This window comes from Sciurus vulgaris (genome assembly GCF_902686455.1).
Source record: "Sciurus vulgaris genome assembly, chromosome: 1".
NCBI classification, from domain to species: domain Eukaryota; kingdom Metazoa; phylum Chordata; class Mammalia; order Rodentia; family Sciuridae; genus Sciurus; species Sciurus vulgaris.
The window spans coordinates 164,112,013-164,131,750 of record NC_136461.1 but is presented as its reverse complement, the minus strand read 5'-3'; positions in this window follow the sequence as shown (position 1 = coordinate 164,131,750).

The window sequence follows — 19,738 nt, the reverse complement described above, 5'->3', positions numbered from 1 at the left end:
ACTTTGTTTTTCTTTGTGCCTCTTTCCTACCTCTGATAAGGCTCAGATAGGCTCAAATCATCCATCCTCTTCCTTTATCCCACTAAGTAAAGATAACGTGAATATAAGATGGTTTGAAATAACTTTTTGACAGGTATGGGCTTTTAGCATGAATGTTGTCTTCACTGTGCTAGACCACTGAAATATCTGTGTTGACTGTTAGTGCTGCATTATCTATTCTATTCTGACTAATGTATGTAGCAATCTATTCAGAAAGTGATTTAAAGCACATCTCCTTAAAAATGTTCACATATAAAAATGAGGATTGGTTTCCAAACTTTTTAAAGTAGAGCAAAAACATATGGTTGACTAATCAAAACTCTGCAGGCTACTAATAAATCAAAATGAATGTCACATCTTGCACTGAAGCAAATTGCCAAGTGACAACCTTAAGGAACATTAAGATTAATTTTAAAGTTTGTCAATCAACTCTATAAATATTCATATAGCAAAATGGCACAATCAGTTATTTTTGGTACTTCACTGGGTCTTGAATTCATAACTTACAGCCACAGTCTGTTCATACACGGGGCTTGTGTAAGCACAGCTCATCTCTTGGTAGTTTGTGCTCTTCCCTGTACAGGACTTGAAGTACATCCTACTCATCTGACAGACTGGGTCTCTAGTAAGAGTAGATTTTCCTTTTACCAACAGAAAAAAATACCTTTCCAAAAAATTCCTGGAGGGAAACATGAAGTTAAAGTTTGCCACTGGAAGCATGAAACAATTTAAGAGGCTAGGTAAGCTTTGCTCAGGAAGAGCTCTAATGTTAGTTATTGCAAATGGTTAGGTAGATTGGGTTTCCTGTGTGGTCATGATAGGCATTTACAGTAGAGTGTGACATAATGCCATGTTAGGAAGATGTATAGATTTGATAATATCTAAAGAGATTTGGGCAGAAGCTTGGAATTACCATAATGATCAAGACTGGGGACAGTAGAGTTTTAATATATATTTATAGATATAAAACCAGGAACCTGTTCATTTTTTAGCTTCTGATAAATAGCTGTTCAATCTGTTAGTTTTTAATATAATATTGTTAGTGTTCAGGTAAAGTATCTGGAAAACTGGAGAGAATTAGTGTCTGATAAAATTCTAATATTTTGTCGTAACAAATGAGGAGTCTACTCATTACTTTCTCCACTTCTATTTAAAAAAATGAGGTCTTAAAGAGAACACAGAAATGCTAAAATTTGTACTCTTATTGGCTAAACAGTTTCTAATGACTGACTTAGTGTTAATTTTGTGACTATATTTTTCTTAGATCATTGATCTAGTTACTCTACCATATAAGAATACTATCCTGTACAAACATAATGTGTTATACATTAATTTTAAACGTTCAAGTAGACACACTAAAACAAGGTGATACGTTTATATTTTTGTAATTTTTTAAAAATTTTAATTTTTATTGATTCTAATCAGTTATACATGACAACAGAATGCATTCATTTCGATTCATTGTACATGAATGGAGCATAACTAGATTTCTCTGGTTGAACATGATGTAGAGTTCATACCATTCCTGCGATCATACAAGTACCTAGGTTAATGGTGTCAATTTCATTCCACCATCTTTCTCACTCTCCTGCCCCCTTCCCTCCACTCTCCTCACTCTCCTCTGCCCAATCAAGTTCCTCTATTCACCCTCCCCTCCCCCATTATGGATCAGCATCCACATATCAGAAAAAACATTTGGCCTTTGTTTTTTTGGGATTGACTTATTTCACTTAGCATTACATTCTCCAACTCCTTCCATTTACCTGCAAATGTCATAATTTTATTCCCCTTTAGGTCTGAGTAATATTCCATTGTGTACATATGCCACAGTTTCTTGATTCATTCATCTATTGAAGGGTATCTAGGCTGGTTTCATAATTTAGTTATTGTGAACTGAGCGGCTATAAACATCAATGTGACTGCGTCACTATAGTATGCTGATTTTAAGTCTTTTGGGTATAGACTGAGGAGTGAAATAGCTGGGTCAAATGGTGGTTCCATTCCAAGTTTTCTAAGGAATCTCCACACTGTTTTTCAGAGTGGTTGCACCAATTTGCAATCCTACCAGCAATGTATGAGTGTACCTTTTTCCCCACATCCTCACCAACACTTAGTGTTGCTTGTATTCTTGATAATTTTGCCATTTTGACTGGAGTGAGATGATATAGTAGTTTTGATTTGCATTTCTCTGATTGCTACAGATGTTGAACATTTTTGCAAGTATTTGTTGCTCGATTGTATATCTTTTTCTATGAAGGGTCTGCTCAGTTCCTTAGCCCATTTATTGACTACATTATTTTTTTTATATTATGTTTTTTGAGTTCTTTATATATCCTAGATACACTTATTTTTTTTACACATAATAGCTTACTTTAAGTACCTCTTTATTCCAAATTATCTTTTTTGACTCTGTTTATAGTATTGCAATTGTTGCAATTTAATTTGATTTTACAGTGCACATCTTTAACTTAATTCCAGTAATCCCACTTCAGAATTTTATAAAAGTTTTAAAATAGCATGCTTCCATTTCTTTCTTCCCAGCCCTTTGCTATTCCTTTATATATATATTGATTTATATTTATACATATATATACATACCATATGTTATATACACCCAGCGTATTTATACTCACTCTATAGAGACCCACACACACACATATAATAAACCCATCAATACATTGAAATTATTTTTTGAGTCATTTATTTTTTAAAAGATTTTAAAAGAACCATTTATATATGTTAATTCAAGTCTTTATCATTTTGTGTGTGTTTTTCATTCCTTTATGGAAATCTATTTTTCCATTTAGTGTTTTAGCCTTAGTTTAGAGAAATTACTTTAATATTTCCTGTAGTGATGGTCTTCTGATGGTGAGTTCTTTTAAATTTCTGAACATTCGTTTATTTTGCCATTGTTTTTGAGAGAGACAGATGTAGAATCTCAGGTAAATATTTAGTTTTAATCTCATTCCTTCTATAATGTGCTGTAATGTCTTCTTGCTTGCATATTCTTTTTTACTCACTTGACCAACATCTGTACTTTTTAAAAATGTGTATAACATGTCTTTTCTTGGGCTTCTTGAAATTTTTTTCTCTTTATCCCAGATTTTAAGCAATTTATTTATGATATTTTTTGATGTGATTTTCTTCCTGTATCTTGTACTTGGGATTTGATCAAGTTATTTTTTAAATCTGTAGATGTATAATTTTCACCACATTGGGAATTGTTTGCCCATTATCTCCTCCAAAGATTTTTGTGTGTGTGTCACTGATGTCCTAACTGCCTTCCCCATGTACTCAAGAAAGAGATGCTGACTGTGTGACTGTGTTTACCCTTCTGGATTACTCATTCATTGTGCAGCATGTTTGTAGAGGATGGGGTGAGTATACTTTCTCGTTCTACTCTCTTTTTTCTAGTAGGGAGCTCTCATCCCTTGGTGGTCAGTTAGTGGCCAGCCTGAAACTTTTGAAGAAGAAAAAAATCTGCTTGAGTCTTGAGCACAAGTTATAGCCTCCAACCCAAACTTCACCAATGTTTCTTATTTTAGGAATTACTGTTACCATTTTTTACAATCATATAGTTATTTGGCTTCTTGTTTGTCACTGTACCTAATGTATTTAATTCCAAAGTAACTCTGTTGATAACACATAAGCTGTGGTTGATTATCTTTAGGTTTTCCAGAATGATACCAGTGAAATTCAGTCAGCATCCCCAGGGGACGGTAAAGCATTAGTAGAAAATGAAAAAGTGCATTAAATTTGGAACCTTGAATTTACATTTTATGTGTGAGAAAAGGAATATATTGAAGTTGTTTGAAATGAAATTAAAGAATTATTGAGGAAGTATGCATATATATAATGAAGAGCCATTTCAAATGACATATATGTTATAATATTCAGATGAGAAATAATGAGAATAAAATTAGTAGCACTGTAAATAGAAGAGACCATATATGAAAATATAAGAAATATTAATAATGTAAAATTTGCAGTACTGGTTAGATTGAATAGTTAGAGATGTAAAGGGCCTGAATTAGTGCTCAGCTTACTGACTGGCATTGGAGGGTATGTTGATGCCATTTATGTTCAGGACTGGCAAACAAATCTTAAAAGACATTTCTGCTTCAGAGTCACATGGACATTGAGTTATGTACAATTTCTGATGTCTTGGCTGTAATAACATCTCTATTTGTTCCTTCACAAGAAAGCATATAAGTAAACAAGATGTTCTTTATTATAGGGATGAACTTGTGTCTTCTCTTAACAATTACACGTTTTAGTGGACTTTAGTAACTGATTATTTGTGATAATTCCTGCAGCACGTAGAAATAGAAAAACGTGTTAAGCATAAAATTCAAATTCATAATCTCACAAATAGCCCTATCTTCAACGTAACCAGATCCAGCACTGTCCTTTTTGTGACCAAGATTAACATCCTAAAAATTATGATGACACCGTGTGTTTGTTAGATTTTTATGCCTATAGGTTAAAATCAGAACTTTATCTCTTAACATATCTGTACATTGAAAATCATCCTCAGTGTCATATTAGAGTTTTGTATTTGGTCATTTCCCTCTTTTTGGGTGACATTTCCAAGACATTCCAGATCTTTTGCAGCTTCATACCTCTGCAGATTCTGTGTCTTTTGATTGGAATGAACTGTTCTCTTTTAGCAACTCATTTAAAAATGTCTATTCATCTCTCAACTCTCAGCTCAAATATCCCCTTTCCAATAAAAAAACCATCAGTTTCCTTAGTGACAATGCCCGGATCTGAAACAAACTTTCATCAAAATTCTGCAATAGCACCTATTAAAATTTGCTTAATTTATTAAAACACACAATAGCATGTTTTATTGTAATTTGTCTCTTTCCATCGGTGTCTTGTGACTAAAAAGTCAAGCTTTGCAAAAAGAAACTGTGTGATTCATCTTTACAGTTCAGTTCTTAGTACACTGTCAAGTTCAACACAGGGTCATTGAAGAACTGCTTAAATGAAATAAACAAATAATTTATGTATTTTTAACATGTTTTCTCTCTATATTTGATATTGCTGGTTATATTATCTACAAATTAATGAGGAGTTACAAAGTCTGCAATAATAATTCAATTTTTTTAGTCTTCTCAACTTTTGAATTTTGGTAATCTAACTTAATATAGGTATATATTTTCAGTTGCTGTATTTTCTAAAGGAGTTGGTCTAGTTTTTACATATTTTTGAAATGTGCTTTCTCATCTTCAAGTGTATTTCATCTAATATCAATTTTCTTATATGTTGAGTTTCTATGTATAGAAACTCAACATAGATTTTCCATGTATTTCAACACACATTTTCCCCAGACATTTATGTTTAAAATGCTTATCTTGTATCCTTAATATAGTTAGGATTTAATTTGTTATCTAGTTTGATATTTCTGCCTTTTTATTAAAGTGTTTACTCTTTTTACATTTAATATAGTTAATGATTTGTTTAATTTGACCACGGTACTATTTAATTTATATTGCTCTCATATTCTTTAGCTCTTTGTCCCACACTGCTGACTTCTTTTTAAATAAACAATTTAATTTAGTAATTTAACTTTGTCTTTTCTATTGGTCTTTTAGATTTGTCTCTGTAATAGGTGAATAAATTTATGTAAAGATGCCTCATCTTTTCTTAAAGTGTAGACATAAATCTCTTTTCAGTGCTTGAAATTGTAAACAATTTTCTGCTCAAAATGTTCTTTTGCTTGAAAATGTCTTTCCCCTAGTTGCTCATAAACATGTCTTTTAACAGAGTTGAAAGTCATGTTTGTCCCCAAAATTCCAGAAAATCATAAACATGTAAGCTCATCTACTGATACTGATACGTTTTTTGTGAGAATGTATTTGCTGGTGTTGAGAGAAAAAATGGCTACCTTGTCCCAAAAGAGATGAACAAATATTGTATGTCAGAATAACAAACAGTTTGCAAAACCCATAGCTTAATTTCTGACATGACTTTGCATTTAATTAGAATTGGGTGGTACAATTGAGAGCCAATAGAACAGAAATGATTTTTGATACCTGAGTGTCCTACTCAGCAAATAGGCCTATGATCCAGACCATGACGAACTTCTGCTGAGTGTAGATCTGAGTATCTCAAATGCACTGAACTGGTTGATGAGCTAATGTACACCAACCATAAGGCAGTTGCAACCCTGGTATAGATCAAGGCAACCTATGTGCAAGCAGAGGTCATTAGACATATCATCTGTAAGCAAGTAACAGCAAAGGTAGTAGGAAGCCTTCTGTGTGCATTGTTGCCCTTTCTCTTTTCTTACTTTCAAATGATACTTAGGTTTTTATAGAATATATTTAAACTAAGTGGTGTTTGATGCAGTATTTTCTTAGTATTGGTTTTCAGAGAACTCATGAGGCTAGGTTCAGTGTTGTTCCTCAGGTGATATCATTCAGTATAAAACAACCTCATTTATTTATCTTTCAAAAAATTTATAAGTAGTTGCTCTATCAATTGTAGTATATGTTCTAAAACCATTGAAGTTATCCTAGAATTAGATTTTTTTACCACTTCACATTAAAGATATTCCATTTCTTTCTTCTCCAATCATTGCACTGCTACTCTATTTTACCTCAATCTATTTTATGAACACCAGATTACATTTTTTATTATTTCAAATTTTTTAAAACAAGTTTATTGAACTATAATTTACACCCATTAAAATCACTATCAATATTGCTGGAATTTGGAGAGATACCACCAGGCAACCACATCAACGTTTATAGCAGCACAACTCACAATAGCTAAACTATGGAACCGACCCAGTTGCCCTTCAACAGATGAATGGATAAAGAAAGTGTGGTGTGTGTGTGTGTATATATATATACACACACACACAATATATATATATACACACACGATAGAATATTACTCAGCTTTGAAGAATGAAATTATGGTGTTTGCTGGTAAATGGATGAAATTGGAGAATATCATGCTAAGAAAAAATACGCCAAACCCAAAAATCCAGAAGTTTTTTCTCTGATATATGGATGCTAATTCAGAAGAAGTGTGTGTGGGTGGAGCACTGGGGAAGAATAAATTTACTTTAGATAGAGAGGAGTGAAGTTGGGGAAGGGGCATGGGGGTAAGAGGGATAGTAGAGTGAAACAGACACATCTCATGTACATATATGGCTGCATGACTGATGTGATCCTACAATATGTACAATCAGAAAACTGAGAAATTATACTCCATTTATGTATGATTTACCAAAATGCAACATGAATTCTGTCATGTGTAACTAATTAGAACAAATAACATTTTTTTAAAACAAAAAGAATCACCATCTGTTTTCCTTTAAAGATGTTAAGAACAGAGAAAAAGTAGCCTTTAATATTAACTCACATATGTAACATTTCTGGTATTCCTTCCTTCTGGTATTTCCTTAATCTGAACAACTTTCTTTCTAGTTTTAGTAGTACCAGTTTGCTAGCAACAAAAGATTCTCAACCTTTGTCTAAAATTTTTTTTTATATTGTCCTCCTTTTGAAGGATAGTTTCACTGAATATAGAATTCTAGTTAAAAAGTTTTTAACACTGGAATTTTACTCTTTTACTGGGTTGATTTGTTTCTGAAGAGAAGTGAATACTAATTTTTTTCACTGTCTACCTTATTGTAATGTCTTTCACCTCTGACTTTTTAAATTTGTTCTTTTTAGATATACATGACAGTAGAATGTATTTTTACATAATATACGTACATGAAGTGTAATTTATTTTAATTAGAGTTCCATTCCTGTGGTTGAACATGATGTGGTGTTTCATTGGTCATTTATTCATATATGAGCATAGGAAAGTTACGTCCTATTCATTCTACTGTCTTTCATATTCCCATCCTCATCACTTCCCTTCATTCCCTTCTGCCTAGTCCAGAGTTCTTTCATTCTCTTTATGTATCATCATCCACTTATCAGAGAAAACATTCGGCCTTCGGTTTTTTGGGATTGGCTTATTTCATGATATTCTCCAATTCCATCCATTTACCTGCCAATGCCAAAATTTCATTCTTTAAAACTGAGTAATATTTCATTGTGTATATGTGCCAGATTTTATTTATCCATTCATCTGTTGAAGGGCATCTAGGTTGGTTGTATATCTTAGGTATTATGAATTGAGCTGCTATAAACATTGAGGTGGCTTTTTTAAAATAGAAGCTCAATTCACTGTAGTATGCTGATTTTAAGTCCTCTGGGTATAAACTGAGGAATGGGATAACTGGGTCAAATGGTGGTTCCATTTCAAGTTTTCTAAGGAATCGCCATACTGCTTTCCAGAGTGGTTGCCCCAAACTTCAGTTCCGCCAGCAATGTATGAATGTGCCTTTTCTCCACATCTTCACCATTTATTATTCCTTGTATTCTTGATAATTGCTATTCTGATTGGAGTGAGATGGAATATCAGTGTGGTTTTACTTTGCATTTCTCTAATTACTAGTGATGTTGGACATTTTTTGTATATTTGTTCACAGATTGTATTTCTTCTTCTGTGAAGTACCTGTTTAGTTCCTTTGCCCATTTATCCATTGGGTTATTTGTTTTTTTGGTGTTAATTTTTTTGAGTTCTTTATATATGCTGGAGATTAATGCTCTATTTGAGGTGCAGGTGGCAAAGATTTTCTCCCATTCTGTAGGCTCTCTTCACATTATTGATTGTTTCCTTTGCTGTGAAGGAGTTTTTAGTTTGTTAACATCCCATTTATTGATTCTTAATTTTACTTCTTGCACTTTAGGAAATACATGAACTCCAATGGAACAGAAAAGAAGATACAGAGATAAACCCACATAAATACAATTATCTCATCCTAGACAAAGGCACCATAAACATATGGAGAAAAGATAGCCTTTTCCACTAGTGGTACTAGGAAAATTGAAAATCTCTTAAGTAGCAGAATGAAATTGAACCCCTACCTCTCACCCTGCAAAAATCACAACTCAGTGTATCATGGATGTAGACATTAGACCAGAGATCATGTGCCTACTAGAAGAAAAATGGAGACCCAACTCTCCATCACATCAGAAACACATCAGGGACCAACTTCTTCAACTAGACTCCTGAAGTGCAAGAAGTAAAATCAATAACCTCTGCTGCTTTTAAGGCTTTCTTTTTCTTAGGTTATCAGGAATTTAATTATGACATGCCATAGGATTTTCCTTCCATTTATCCTGCTTGGGCTTCACTAAACTCCTTTAAACTGTGGTTACTACTTTTCACCAAATGTGGAACATATTTCACCATTATTTATTTAAATACTTAAGTATTTTTTCTATACCACTTAAATAATACATTTATTAGACACTTTAACATTATCCTATGAGTTATTTGCACTTTGCCCTCAGGTGGTCTGATCTCAGCCCTCTTAAACCTACTAGTATCTGTATTTTCTTGTGGGAAAAGTGTTATGGCTTTTCATATAGGTTTTACATAATTTTCTTATTTCTACTACTAATATATAAGCTCATTGATGGTAAAGAGTTGTATTTTCTTTCTTTTATTTAAAGTTATTTTTTAAACTGCTCATACTTTACACTTTTGAATGAATAAATATCACATGGATTTTGAAAGTAAAATAAAAAATTCTGACACCATAATCACTACTTTTAGAACAAAATGAAGCAGCTAAAAATTCAGATATACTTCTTACATAATAACTCCAGTAAACACACATCAAAATTATTTCCTTCTGAGGGTACGCATAAATGAAAATGGCAACTAGTAACATACTGTTTTCTGAACTATATATAATAGAGACTCAAAGTACAGATTTCTCCTCAAAGGAGACTGTAAATATGGGGATTTTTCTCAAACTAATCACATTTGCCACAGTGATCTATGGTTTATACTTTTATGTCAGATCAACTCTCCATAGGATTAAAAGGTTTCCTGCAAATACAGTCATTTGTTGCCCACCAGTCATGAGTCTTGGAATTCACCACCTGGAATTTGTTCCCAGTTATACAACTTGACACTAACCTCAGGATGTATTAAAGTGCCTGTCAGAGGTTTGCCTCTGTGAGTAAGTGCACTATTAGGGTATAAAGATAACCACTGTGATTTATTGGTAGGGAAGCAACCTGGGGAATATTCCTTTTCTTACTTCCTGTCTTTGATTCTTGAGTTTTCTTGGTGACACCAAGTAATTCCTTTAGCATGGAATCATCACATGTAAAATAGAAAAATAACACATCTTAGCACCAAGCCTAAATTTTTATTTCTTTATTGATCCACAATGCAACAAATTCTACATTTATAGCATTAGCTTGCATTTATTCTATAAATGACCACATTATTTGATTCAAATATTATAAATACTAAAGGGTTTTGTTGATAAATGGTCTTGGGGGGGGTCACAGCTATTCTAGAGTCTGTTCAACTGACACACTTGATAACATAATAGTAAAATTGAAATTGTTTTTAAATAGTTTGAGAATGGGGCCAAAATACTTGAGTATCTATTTTGTTTTATTTGTATAAAAGTTTCTATTTTAGGGTTCTGCAGTGTAAATGCTCCAAAAATTTACTTTTATATGTTTGTTGAAGGGAAAAGAATTAAGTCTGTTTTGATAAAACTTCTTTTTCATTTTATCTGATTAAGATTCTCTGTTCCCATATACTTCTTGTCTTTTTGATTTATTATATCAGTACAAGAATCTGTATGAAAAATGCTATAAACAATAGTTATAGTTCCTTTATAGTATTTATTCCCCTGAATTATCTTATTTACTTATTTTGTCTTATTACTGTCAGTGAAAATATAAATACTATCTTTTTACTAATACATTTGTTATATGTGCAATTTTGGGTATGAATTCAAAAGTATTTGTCAAGAGAATTAATGAATAAACAGAATGGCTGATGCTAATTGATTTATTTTTAAAAGGGATTGAGGGTCTAAATTCTCATTATGATAATACCTAAATTCTCATCGTGATACTTGTTCCTATAGAAAATTCTTAAGCCCCTTAGAATACTGTTACTAGATTCCATTGATGCTATTGTGCTCAAAATGTGTTTTGGGTAGGGGGAAACACAAGAGAATGTAGAAAGAGTAGAATCAATTAATTAATATTTTCTGTAAAAAATGAAACTTTATTGACTTTCATTCATGAAACTCAATTCTTACTCTTACTGTGCATATCACTTACATCTTTTCTAATCATATATTAATCCATAACTAAGATTCCATTTAATAGATTGTTATCCTAGTGTCTTTGTTATATTGAATGATATTATAGCTTCTGAAAGCACAAACTTAACACTGTATGTGCGTGTGTGTAATATATACTTAAGATTACATTTTAAAAATATATGTACCTATCTATATACTTGAATTTTTCAAGTTCAATGACTATCCATCCTAATTGTACTCATTCAGAATCTAGAACTTGGGAATATATGAAGAAAAAAATCTGACTCAACTACACTTTATTAAAATATTTGCTAAATGAAAGCTATATTACAATCATTTTCTTTTTTGTATCATTTTTGAGAGTACAAGCAAATAAATCTAATGGGTACTAGCCATATCCTTAAATTCTGGTCATTTTCCACATTGTTTGAAAATCAAAGAAATATTCTTTTAAAAGGGTGAGTTTAAACTGTTGTATAGTCAGAGGAAGAATGCCTTTGTGTTTGAATACCAGCAAAACGACCTAGTAAATCTCTGGTTTTGAGAAAGCTTCATGGTCTCTTTACATTTCCATTTACTCAATCTGTAAAATGGGAATTAGAATCTCTATCTCAAAGAGCTTTGCTATGCTCAAGTGATCTTAGGCACATAAGACCTCCAATATAGATAAAGATATTACCTAATTACACAGTCAATAGACAGAAGTGGTCAATAGACCAGCATCAGTATAATAGAATAATCTAGCCTGTTTGACTTCTGTGCTGCATGGTACTATAGAAAGAACGTATAGAGTTAGTTATTTATGATGAGTTTAACAGAATATTGTTGATTGCTTATAAACATGTAGCTTGCAACAGATGAAACTTAGTTGCATGTGACTTGACTCAGTACTCTAAAAATTCATGTTACTTTCCATATTCCATGCTCAACAGGTGATACAGGCACACAAGCATAAGTATTATATGTTGGAACTAGAAACTTTGAGATGACAGGTCCCATATCTCATTACTAATCCCTGGAGTCATTTCATCTTCAGAAAAATAATAATATATCTGTCCCTTGGAGAAACTAAAGACAAAAATACTGCAGTAAAATATAGCTGGTATCATAAATCTGTTACATAATCATACCACAGTCATTACTATAAAACCTGAGAACATTGGCCCTACTCATCATAATTTCCTTGCCATTTAGCCCAATATAACATCACAAAGAAAATACATGATTATTTCTTACCATAATGTCAGGCAATAGTATTTGTATGACGGTAACATAAGGTCCTCTTTTTTCAGTGCTAGCAAATAATTTAAATAAAAATCAGTTGAGACCCAAATGCAAGAATTAGACTAAATATAGGAAATAAATGTTCTCAATGGTGATAAAATATTCTCCCCTTGATGTATTCTTAACTGATTGTATACTAGAATGTTGTGTGATTTTATTATAAATGCATTGTTATGGGCTCTTTTAATGATAGAATTGCATTTTAAGCATCAATGACATTTCATGACCATTAACGTTCAGACTTAAAATAACTCTATTCACAAATGAAAATTTTAGACTCGATGGAAGGGAATTTAAATTGCATTCATGTGTATTCATTCCTTCCAACTATTCTGTGTTTCAATTATGTAAATAAATACAAGGGGAAAAGCAATTTGTATATGATAGTTGCAGACATGTGTCTTGTATTATTGATCTTACTTGTGTCTAGACTAGAAATTAGAAAGGAAGGGAAACTTTGCACATGAAAGCTCTCATATCAACTCTGGAAGAGTCTGTAGTGTAATATCCAAAAGGACTTGAACATATAGAGCTAAGACATAAGGACATATTCAACTTCCTGTGGGAAAATTAACATTAGTTTTGAAAAATGTCTTATTAAATATTTTGGAGACATGAATCTATTCTTTGTGGAGAACAACCTTATTCTCCTGCCTTAGTAGCTCTCCCAAACTCAAGAATCTGACTGAATAAGTTAAACAAAGGTCTTGTATTTATTACCAAGTGTAATACCCTAACTTGGAAAATATTTTGCTGGGTTTTTTTATTTCTTTAAAAACTAGAATATTTTTAGGAAAACCAAATTGCCTCCTTCAATGAAAACTATAGTGACCTCAACTGATAACAGTTTATTAAATACTTTCCTATAGGAAAGAAAACATATCCAAGATTACAAAATCATGTGAACAAGGATTCCAAAAACTTGATATTACCTAATAGATCTACCCAAGCAGGGCTCCTATAGAATAATTTCCACTTCCTAATTTATTTTCCATTTCAATATATCTGGCTGATCACCTAGGTACTAAAGTTGATAGGTGCCATAAAATGCATGAATAGATTTATTATCAGAAGTAGTGTACTAAATTTGGCACAACTCAAAGCAATTCAGAATCTAACTGAAATGCTCTAGCCATTTTGTAAAGCCATTAAAAGAAAACTGCTATTGCCAGGGAAGTTTCACCAGGGGGTACAAATGTCAGTTCACTGAGCAGAATGATCCTGAGTTGTTCCTTATTGAGAAAGAAGTTCCTATTTTCTCACAGCTTGGAAATGCTGAGTGGAAAAGTCTTTGAGAATGGTAGTCAGGTAGATTTTCTGTAACTCCAGACAATTGCCTGAGCAGATATCTTACTTATGAGAAAACAGAAAAGGGCATTATCCTTACCATTAATAGGGTCATAGGCGTGTAGCAACTTAGAAGTGTTTTTTAAGCTTAATTGAACAATTTTCGTATTTATTAGCATTTAACATATAAGTATTTGAATTACAGTGTTGGTTCCAAGAACATTTACATGTAAGTTGTTAGCAATTTGAGTATGTGTGATTACACCATCTGCCAAATCCACTACAATGACCTAATTATATCAAGGTAAGAGGGAAACATGAAAGAATTCCAGAAGTAGTGCATGATTTATTATTCAAGGAACAACAAAAAGATATTATCTTGCTCATAAAAACTTTGAGGATGTCTCCTGGGTTGGGTCCAGGGAGAACACATTGAACAAAGGACACCCATCCAGGACAAACTGAGAACCTTGTCTCCTGATATTTCACATTATTTAGGAAAATAAGTAGAGACTTCAGTAGTCTATTAAACTTTAATTTGGAGGCACAAGATGTGGGAAAATGCTTCTTCATTTAAAAGAGTTGAGAAAATGAACATTTTAAAATAATACATAATTTCAGAAAAATGATTTGAGGAGATAAAATAACTTTGAACAAGTCAATAATATGAGAGACATTTAAAATAATGTTCTCAAAAGATTATCTCCACAAGGAAGTGTTGGGACATGTATATTTTACTTACAAGTTATTTTAAATGTTTGAAGAAAATATATTCCTTTTTATGTAAATTAATATGGCACATAAAAAAAGAGTTTCTAAGCTTTTATGAATCAAGCATAATTGAACTACTAAAATTTTAGGATGGTACAAAGAAAAAAAAAGGATATATGAATCTTGCCAAAGAATGTATATGCTCATTTCTATTGAAATGTTTAACACAAGCTCAAGAAAGAATATATATGTATATATGTATATATATGTATGTATGCATATGTATATAAATAGACAGTAACTAATAAAATTAATGCCAATAATTCAAGGGAGGCTTATCCTTAAGAAAATTAACCACATATTTTGTTAGAGTAACATATAAAATAAAGAAAATCATATGATTTTTCTTGCATCTCTTCAAGGAAATTTAATCCAATTCAATATTACACCTTCATGTCTTTTATTTCAAAATTTATATAATTGTCCAAATAGGAAATAGTGTAACTAAAGGTAAGCCTAGGACAAAGATATGTTTTATCACCTATGTTGCACAATAATATTTGTTAAGTTTTATCAGTAGTATTAAATGAATGAGAGATATTAACTGTTGTATAAAAGATTTAGAAGGATGTTTAGATGAAATAATTATGTGGTGAAAATCTCAAGAAAGTAATGAAAATTATAAAAATAAATATAATAGGAACTTAATCTATTATGAAATCCCTATAAAATCAACTTTTCTTTAATTCATCCATTACCTCTTAGGAAACATGACTTTATCACATTAGCAGTACAAAGCAAAAAATACTAAAGGTGAAATAAAATAAACGTAGCAGGTTTATATGTACAGAAAATCACACAATTTCAATATGTATACACTAAAACTATGAATGAAAAACCTGTCTTGTAAGGAAAATTAGTATACAACAGGCAATTTTCTGCACTACAAATTATAAATTTTTAAATTCTGATCAAATTTTATTTTATTTTTTTAAATTAATTTTATTGTAAACAAATGGGATACATCTTGTTTCTCTGTACATGGAGTAAAGGCATACCATTTGTGTAATCATACATTTACCTAGGGTAATAGTTTTTGATTCATTCTGTTATTTTGTGTCTCACCCCCCCATCCCTCCCACTACTCTTATCCCTCTATAGAGTCTCTCCTTCCTCCATTCTTGCCCCCTTCCCACCCCCTATATGTGTCATCATCCGCTTATCAGTGAGATCATTCATCCTTTGGTTTTTTGAGATTGACTTATCTCACTTAGCATGATATTCTCCAACTGCATCCATTTGCCTGCAAATGCCATAGTTATATTATTCTTTATGGCTGAGTAATATTCCATGGTGTGTGTGTGTGGGTGTGTGTATAATCACAGTTTCTTTATGCATTCATCAATTGAGGGGCATCTAGGTTGGTTCCACAATCTGGCTATTGTGAATTGAGCAGCAAAGAACATTGTTGTGGCTGTATCTCTGTAGTACGAAGATTTTAAGTCCTTTGGGTATAGGCCGAGGAGTGGGATAGCTGGGTCAAATGGTGGTTCCATTCCAAGTTTTCTTTTTTTTTTTTTTTAATTTTTATTGTAAACAAATGGGATACATGCTGTTTCTCTATTTGTACATGGCGTAAAGGCATACCATTTGTGTAATCATAAATTTACATAGAGTAATGTTGTTTGATTCATTCTGTTATTTTTTCCCTTCCCCCCACCCCTCCCACCCCTCTTTACCCTCTATACAGTACTTCCTTCCTGCATACTTGCCCCCCTCCCTAACCCTAACTCTAACCCTAACACTAACCCTTCCCTCCCCCCCATTATGGGTCATCCTCCACTTATTAGCAATATCATTCGTCCTTTGGCTTTTTGAGATTGGCTTATCTCACTTATCATGATATTCTCCAATTTCATCCATTTGCCTGCAAATGCCATTATTTTATCATTCTTTATGGCTGAGTAATATTCCATTGTATATATATACCACGGCTTCTTTATCCACTCATCTAGGTTGGTTCCACAGTCTGGCTATTGTGAATTGAGCAGCTATGAACATTGATGTGACTGTATCTCTGTAGTATGCTGATTTTAAGTCGTTTGGGTATAGGCCAAGGAGTGGGATAGCTGGGTCAAATGGAGGGTCCATTCCAAGTTTTCTAAGGAATCTCCACACTGCTTTCCAGAGTGGCTGCACTAATTTGCAGCCCCACCAGCAATGTATGAGTGTACCTTTCTCCCCACATCCTCGCCAACACCTGTTGTTGCTCGTATTCTTGATAATCGCCATTCTAATTGGGGTGAGATGGAATCTTAGGGTGGTTTTGATTTGCATTTCTCTTATTACTAGAGATGTTGAACATTTTTCCATATGTTTGTTGATTGCTTGTAGATCTTCTTCTGTGAAGTGTCTATTCATTTCCTTAGCCCATTTGTCGACTGGATTATTTGAATTCTTGGAGTAGAGTTTTTTGAGTTCTTTTATAGATTCTGGAGATTAGTGCTCTATCTGAAGTATGATTGGCAAAGATATTCTCCCACTCTGTGGGCTCTTTCTTCGCATTGCTGATAGTTTCCTTTGCTGAGAGAAAGCTTTCTAGTTTGAATCTATCCCAGTGGTTGATTCGAGCTTTTATTTCTTGTGCTATGGGAGTCCTGTTAAGGAAGTCTGGTCCTAAGCCGACATGTTGAAGATCTGGACCTACTTTTTCTTCTATAAGATGCAGGGTCTCTGGTCTGATTCCGAGGTCCTTAACCCATTTTGAGTTTAGTTTCGTGCATGGTGAGAGATATGGGTTTAGTTTCATTCTGTTGCATATGGATTTCCAATTCTCCCAGCACCATTTGTTGAAGAGGCTATCTTTTCTCCATTGCATATTTTTGGCGCCTTTGTCTAGAATGAGAAAGTTGTATTTATTTGGGTTTGTGTCTGTGTCCTCTATTCTGTTCCATTGATCTACCTTTCTATTTTGGTACCAATACCATGCCGTTTTTGTTACTATTGCTTTGTAGTAGAGTTGAAGATCTGGTATTGCAATACCCCCTGTTTCACTCTTCCTCCTAAGGATTGCTTTAGCTATTCTGGGTTTCTTATTCTTCCAGATGAATTTCATAATTGCTTGCTCTCTTTCTGTAAGGTACGTCATTGGGATTTTAATTGGAATTGCATTGAATTTGTATAGCACTTTAGGTGGTATGGCCATTTTGACAATATTAATTCTTCCTATTCAAGAACATGGAAGATATTTCCATCTTCTAAGGCGTTCTTTAATTTCTTTCTTTAGTGTTCTGTAGTTCTCATTGTAGAGGTCTTTCACCTCTTTTGTGAGATTGATTCCGATGTATTTTATTTTTTTTTGATGCTATTGTGAATGGGGTAGTTTTCCTAATTTCTCTTTCTGAAGATTCATCACTTACGTATAAAAATGCATTTGATTTATGAGCATTGATCTTGTAACCTGCTACTTTACTGAATTCACTTATGAGTTCTAAGAGTTTTCTGGTGGAATTTCCAGGTTCCTCTAAATACATAATCATGTCATCAGCGAACAGGGATAGTTTGAATTCTTCTTTTCCAATTCGTATCCCTTTAATTTCTTTGGTTTGTCTAATTGCTCTGGCCAGAGTCTCAAGAACGATGTTGAATAGAAGTGGTGAAAGAGGGCATCCCTGCCTTGTTCCAGTTTTTAGGGGGAATGCTTTCAGTTTTTCACCATTTAGAATGATATTAGCCATGGGCTTAGCATAAATGGCCTTTACAATGTTAAGGAATGATCCCACTATCCCTGTTTTTTTCTAGTGTTTTGAGCATGAAGGGGTGCTGTATTATATCAAATGCTTTTTCTGCATCTATTGAAATAATCATGTGATTCTTGAATTTAAGTCTATTAATATGGTGAATTACGTTTATTGATTTCCTGATGTTGAACCAACCTTGCATCCCTGGGATGAAACCCACTTGATCATGGTGCACTATCTTTTTAATATGTTTTTGTATGAGATTTGCTAAAATTTTGTTGAGAATTTTTGCGTCGATTTTCATTAAGGATATTGGTCTGAAATTTTCTTTCCTTGATGAGTCTCTGTCTGGTTTAGGTATCAGTGTGATATTGGCTTCATAGAATGAGTTTGGGAGGGTTCCCTCCTCTTCTATTTTATGGAATACTTTGAGAAGTATTGGAATGAGCTCTTCTTTAAAGGTTTTGTAGAACTCGGCTGAGAACCCATCTGGTCCCGGACTTTTCTTTGTTGGTAGGCTTTTGATGACTTCTTCTATTTCAGTACTTGAAATTGGTCTATTTAAATTGTTTATGTCCTCCTCGTTCAGTTTAGGCAATTCATATGTCTCTAGAAACCTGTTGATGTCTTCTAAATTTTCTATTTTGTTGGAGTATAAATTTTCAAAATAGCTTCTAATTATGTTTTGTATTTCAATCCTGTCTGTTGTGATATTTCCTTGTTCCTTCCGAATTTTAGTGATTTGGGTTTTCTCTCGTCTTCTCTTTGTTAGTGTGGCTAAAGTTTTATCAATTTTGTTTATTTTTTTGAAGAACCAACTATTTATTTTGTCAAGTTTTTGTATTGTTTCTTTTGTTTCAATTTCATTGATTTCAGCTCTTGAGTTTAACTATTTCCTGTCTTCTACTACTTTTGGTGCTGTTCTGTTCTTCTTTTTCTAGGGCTTTGAGCTGTAGTGCTAGGTCGTTTATTTGTTGAGTTTTACTTCTTTTATTAAATGCGCTCCGTGAAATAAATTTCCCTCTAAGTACTGCTTTCATAGTGTCCCAGAGATTTTGATACGATGTTTCCTTGTTCTCATTTACCTCTAAGAATTTTTTAACTTCCTTCCTAATATCTTCTGTTATCCATTCAGCATATAATAGCATATTGTTTAATCTCCAGATGTTGGAATAGTTTCTGTGTTTTACTCTTTCATTTACTTCTAACTTCAATCCATTATGATCTGATAGAATACATGGTAGTGTCTCTATCTTCTTGTATTTGCTAACATTAGCTCTTTGGCATAATATATGGTCTATTTTAGAGAAGGATCCATGTGCTGCTGAGAAGAAAGTGTATTCGCTCTTGGTTGGATGGTATATTCTATAAATGTCCGTTAAGTCTACATTATTGATTGTGTTATTGAGATCTATGGTTTCTTTGTTCAATTTTTGTCTGGAAGATCTGTCCAGTGGTGAGAGAGGCGTGTTAAAATCACCTAGTATTATTGTGTTATGGTCTATTTGGTTTTTGA